The following is a 6,040-nucleotide window of genomic DNA, read 5'->3' as shown; positions in this document are numbered from 1 at the left end:
GGGAAGAGGGTGTAATATAGTCCGGACCATTCCTGAAGACTGTCACAGATAACTGGGACCACAGAAATAGATGATGGCCATGGGCACAAAGTGTGAAACACTCTATGAAAGCTGTAATCGCCACACAATCTTTGTGCATTTAAAAAATATATAAACCACGAGGTTGAAATTTACTGGAATTACTTTTAATGCACTCATTCTGCATCACTACAAGTCCTAACCAGGCGCTTGTACTGCAAGCAAAAGCTCACAGCATGAACTCCTGAGGAGTTCATTAGTGAATAAAAAAACCACAAGGTGGCGCTACAGACAAGCTTTTTAACAGAGTGTTTTTCTGTCAATGGGTGGCGTACCCTTGAGATCACTCAGGATATTATTTAGTAAGCTCTTAGATCCATGTGATTTAATTAGCTCCTCAAATAAACTCTTAACGTTATTCAGTTTCTTTTGTTGCCTCTCATGCACCTTCATTCACCTGAATATTACAAAAGTGGTCAAACGTTTAGTCTATAGGTGAATAGTCCTGATAATTTGGGGCTCTTAATGATTTCTTTGAATGGCTCTTATCTAGGGGGTAACAGTTGTACAGTATACATCTTTGTTGACTTAAAAATAAAAAAAGAGTAGAGTATATAAATTTGACTTTATTTTGGATTTTCACACCAGGCCAAATTATAAACGCAGGCTCAAATGTATCCATACAATGTCCTGACTAATATTTGGTTAAGCATGCCTTATCAAGTTGCACCTCGACCAGACACTTTTGTTAGCCACTAACAAGCTTCTGGCTGGAGATTTGAGCACTTTTCTTGGCAAAAGTTCATTTAAGTTCTTTGGTCAGAGGGTTCCTTTGTAAGTGCGCATGCGCCATTTAGCGTGCTACCTGCTGTAACCTATAATTTCCTATAATTTCCTTCGGGATTAATAAAGTATTTCTGATTCTGATCTGAATCTGATCTGATTTGGTTGGTTTCCTGGCATGGCCCTGCCTTTTAAGCATAGTCCACAAATTTTAAGTAGGTTGGAGCTTTGGGAAGACCATTACAGAAGCATAATTTTAGCCTGCTTTATCCATTCCAAAAATCAGTTGTGATGTGTGTTTGGCATCATTGTCCTGTTGGAACACCCCGTTGTGTCCAAGTTTCAAACCATCTGCCTGTTGAATTGAATTGAACTTGAAGAATTAGGAAGTAGTCCTCCTCTAAGAAGTGTGGAAAGAAAGCGAATCCTGAGTGTAAAATTGTGACCTTTTTGGGAGCCTTTGTTTTTAGAAGCTAATGAAACCAGATAATGCATACTGTCTCTGTGGCCCCTCCTCAGGAAACATTCATAGAAGCAGTTTTCTTTACTTTGTCTTTTAGTCACCCTTCTATCAAAGAGTCAGACAACCTGAAGTGACAGTTCTCTGTTTATTTTAACCACTTGTCCCACTGAGGACCGCTTCCTTTCTAGACCTTAAACAATTCCAAAAAATGTGTTTTATAAACTCGTCACAGGAGTCTCTCACAAATCAAGGATGCACCGCAAATGTATTCTCTGCACAGCCACATTAAACACTCAGTTGTCCATCAACACTGACAAAGCTCCACTTTTATCTGCCCTATGTAAATTACCCCACGCCCTTCAAGGCTGTGCAGACAGACTGGGGTATTTTCTGTTTGTAGTAGTGCACTTTTCTGCTTTACAAAAATCCTCCTTGTCAATCTTGAAGTTAAGAAGGGAATTGCTTTGAGATTTCAAAGCACCTTGAGTGGTCAATAAGACTAGAAAAGCACTGTATAAATGCAGTGCATTTACTATTGACAGATACGGGTAATGTGTTGTTGTAGTTGTGCTCAAGGTAAGACCAGAAAATACCCCACTGAGGCAAAGCAGCAGCAAGAAAACAGCCAGACATTAACTGTAATCCCTCTCACATCCCTCTGAGGGTTTGCCCTGACCTTCATGCGTCATTGAATATAGGATGGCCAACCTCGCTGTCCCCCTCCTCGTGCTGAATGCCGTGACTTATCGCAGCTTGATCTTCACCCTGCAGAGGTTAAGCTTCCTTCAAGTCCCCTTATCACCCCAGCCCACTGCGCTATTTCCATGCTTCTATACTTCCTGTACATCTGCGTAGTTGTTTGTAGCCATGACGACAGAATCCATGGCAACAAAGATCTCCCTGGTATTAAACTAAAGGTAGATGTATGAGGGGGGAGGAAAGGCGGTGGGGCTGTGAGGGTGTTTTAATAAGCGTCTGGATGGAGAGTAATTGAGAAGGGCCTTGTTAACAAGAGACAAGGTCTTCTGCTTAACAGGCAAAGCTTCTCCGAGCAACACACGCAGATGGCTGTAGAGAGGCACGTACACAACACATGATGAAATTCAGTTCGTGACTAAGTGTAAAACCAAGAAAAAGATAAAGGAAAGTGTGACTGTGAGAGTTCTGAAAAGGAGTGGGAGAAATCAGCTTCGCGAGGGAAACAGATAAGAAAAAGGCAGGAAGGATTTGTCTGCAATGAGATGTTTTTGTCTGCATCCAGGTGTGTTTTGGCGAGATTAACATCCCTGCCTTTCCTTTTCTTTCATCTGCAGCCTCTCTGTGTGAAGCTTCTCTGCTACCTGAACAGGTTATGAACAGTTTCCCTGCAGTGTATGTAGACAGCCACGTGTGCACTTCAGCAGTCACTCCAGCAGCTCTCGCCAAGCCTCTCAAACATCAGTGCCACATCAAGTATAGTGCCAAAATATGTTGCCTTGGGTTGGGGATGTTTTCGATTGGGTTTTGCGTATGTGTGTGTGTGTGTGTGTTTCAGGAATAGTCATAATTGATGAATAGATTACATTAGCTCAGAAAAAATTTGTACACCTACACAGTGGATTTAAATCAAACCATGAAGATACGATTGATGTGCAGACATTCGTCTTTAATTCAAGGGCTTTTATAAACATTTTACATTTATACTCTGATTGAGAAGGTGTCTGCAGCCTGTCCAGTAAGTGGTGCAGAAGGTGAACAGGATTATCCATGATGGATACCAGTTTGTCCAGTGACCTCCTCTCCATCACAGCTCAAAAGGGTCAGTGTCACAGAGCCGGCCTTCAGACTAGTTTTATCTAATCTGTTGGTGTCACCATCTCCAGTGCTGCTCCCCCAGCAGACCACAGCAAAGTACAATGACTGATAGAAAATCTCCAAACTTTGCTGTACGCACTGAAAAAAAATTCTGCTTCTTAAGCAAGAAATATACATATACAGCCTCTGTGTTGGTCATTCTGTTCAGTCTGCTGCTGGTCAGGCCGGCTTCTTGCTTTTGAAGTCGATCACCATGTCACCATTCAGAAGCAGAAGATTCCTCGCAGACCCATCCACAAAAACATCCACTAGTGTTCTGTAATCCTCCTCCTGCCGATCACTTATACATCCACTGCAGAATCCTCAGAATATTATTGTAGGTGATCTGACCCTGAGTTGTACCGACATCCTGAGGTGTACAAGGTAACCAGGAATGGAGACAGTACAACCACCTATAAAGTTTCTGTACTGCACATCACCAAATCAGACTGAGCTCTGCAAAGTGTGAAGACTCAAACCAGAAATGGTGACTGTTTCTTCAGCTTATATTTTCAAAGACAAGCGTCCTCTGTTTGCAGTTTTTGTTGCACTTTTCACATTTTCACTATTCTGTGAGTGTTTTGTGTTTGCAGACGACCCGGCATCTTCCATGCAAATTACAAGTGGCTGAAACATCTTGCTAGCAATCTAAACAATCTCAAAGGGGCTTTTGTTGCAGCACTATAACCTCTTGGTAACCAGCTTATATCTACCCTGAAAGATAGATCAGGGTAGATATACACCCTGAACTAAAGATCAGGTAGACAGCTCACCTGAAAGACAGACCAGAGTAGATATCTACCTTGAAAGACACATGAGAGTAGAGATATCTAACCTGACAGAAAGACAAAGGTAGACTTGTACTCTAAAAGACAGATCTGGGTAGATATCTAACCAGAAAGACAGACCTGAATAGATATCTACCCTGGAAGACAGATCAGGTAGATATAACCAGAAAGATAGACCGAAGCAGATATCTACCTTGAAAGACATGAGAGTAGAGATATCTAACCTGACAAAAAGACAAAGGTAGACTTGTACTCTGAAAGACAGATCTGGGTAGATATCTAACCAGAAAGACAGACTTGAATAGATATCTACCCTGGAAGACAGATCAGGTACATATATAACCAGAAAGACAGACCGGAGCAGATATCTAGCTTGAAAGAGATCAGAGTAGATATCCACCCTGAAAGTTAAACCAAGTTTTGCCATTTGTCAGATGAGTAGATAAAAGCCAGGTGTGTTGAATCAGTAAACCAGTATGAGAGAATAAAGTACAACACCTGCACACACAAACACATCAGTATGAACAGGGAACTAGAGAGGCACAAAAAGAGGGGAAAACCCAGGGAATTTTTTTTCCTGATTCTACCACATACAGTGGGATGCAAGAGTTTCGGCAACCTTATTAATAGTCATTGTTTTCCTGTATAAATCGTTGGTTGTTACAATAAAAAAACAAAGTCGGTTAAATATCTCATGTAGGAGACACACACAGTGATATTTGAGAAGTGAAATGAAGTTTATTGGATTTCCAGAAAGTTTCCAATAATTGTTTAAACAAAATCAGGCAGGTACATAAATTTGGGCACCACAAAAAAAAAGAAATGAAATCAATATTTAGTAGATCCGCCTTTTGCAGAAATTACAGCCTCTAAATGCTTCCTGTAGGTTCCAATGAGAGTCTGGATTGTGGTTGAAGGTATTTTGGACCATTCGTCTTTACAAAACATCTCTAGTTCATTCAGATTTGATGGCTTCCGAGCATGGACAGCTCTCTTTAACTCACACCACAGATTTCAATAATATTCAGGTCTGGGGACTGAGATGGTCGTTCCAGAACGTTGTACTTGTTACTCTGCATGAATGCCTTAGTGGATTTTGAGCAGTGTTTCGGGTCGTTGTCTTGTTGAAAAATTCAGCCCCGGCGCAGCTTCAGCTTTGTCACAGATTCCTGGACATTGGTCTTCAGAATCTGCTGATACTGAGTGGAATCCATGTGTCCCTCAACTTTGACAAGATTCCCAGTCCCTGCACTGGCCACACAGCCCCACAGCATGATGGAACCACCACCATATTTTACTGTAGGTAGCCGGTGTTTTTCTTGGAATGCTGTTTTCTTTTTCCTCCATGCATAACACCCTTTGTTATGCCCAAATAACTCAGTTTTTGATTCATCAGTCCACAGCACCTTATTCCAGAATGAAGCTGGCTTGTCCAAATGTGCTTTAGCAAACCTCAAGCGTCTCTGTTTGTGCTGTGGGCAGAGAAAAGGCTTCCTCTGCATCACTCTCGCATACAGCATCTCCTTGTGTAAAGTGCGCCCAATGGTTGAACGATGCACAGTGACTCCATCTGCTGCAAGATGATGTTGTAGGTCTTTGGTGCTGGTCTGTGGGTTGACTCTGACTGTTCTCACCATTCGTCGCTTCTATCCGAGATTTTTCTTGGTCTGTCACTTCGAGCCTTACTGAGCCTGTGGTCTTCCATTTTTTTCAATATGTTCCTAACTGTGGAAACAGACAGCTTAAATCTCTGAGACAACTTTCTGTATCCTTCCCCTAAACCATGATGGTGAACAATCTTTGTCTTCAGGTCATTTGAGAGTTGTTTTGAGACCCACATGTTGCCACTCTTCAGAGAAATTTAAAAGAAGAGGGAAACGTACAGTTGACCCCCTTAAATACTCTTTCTCATTATTGGATTAACCTGTGTATGTAGGTCAGGGGTCACTGAGCTTACCAAGCCAATTTGAGTTCCAATAATTAGTTCTAAAAAGGTTTTGGGATCAATAAAATGACAACAGTGCCCAAATTTATGCACCTGCCTGATTTTGTTTAAGCAATTATAGCACACTTTCTGCAAATCCAATAAATTTCATTTCACTTCTCAAATATCATTGTGTGTGTCTCCTACATGATATATTTAACTGACATTTGT

This window comes from Neolamprologus brichardi, chromosome 2 (genome assembly GCF_056152115.1).
Source record: "Neolamprologus brichardi isolate AB-2024 chromosome 2, ASM5615211v1, whole genome shotgun sequence".
Lineage (NCBI taxonomy): Eukaryota > Metazoa > Chordata > Actinopteri > Cichliformes > Cichlidae > Neolamprologus > Neolamprologus brichardi.
The sequence above is the reverse complement of the archived record's forward strand: the minus strand, read 5'-3'. Positions refer to the sequence as shown.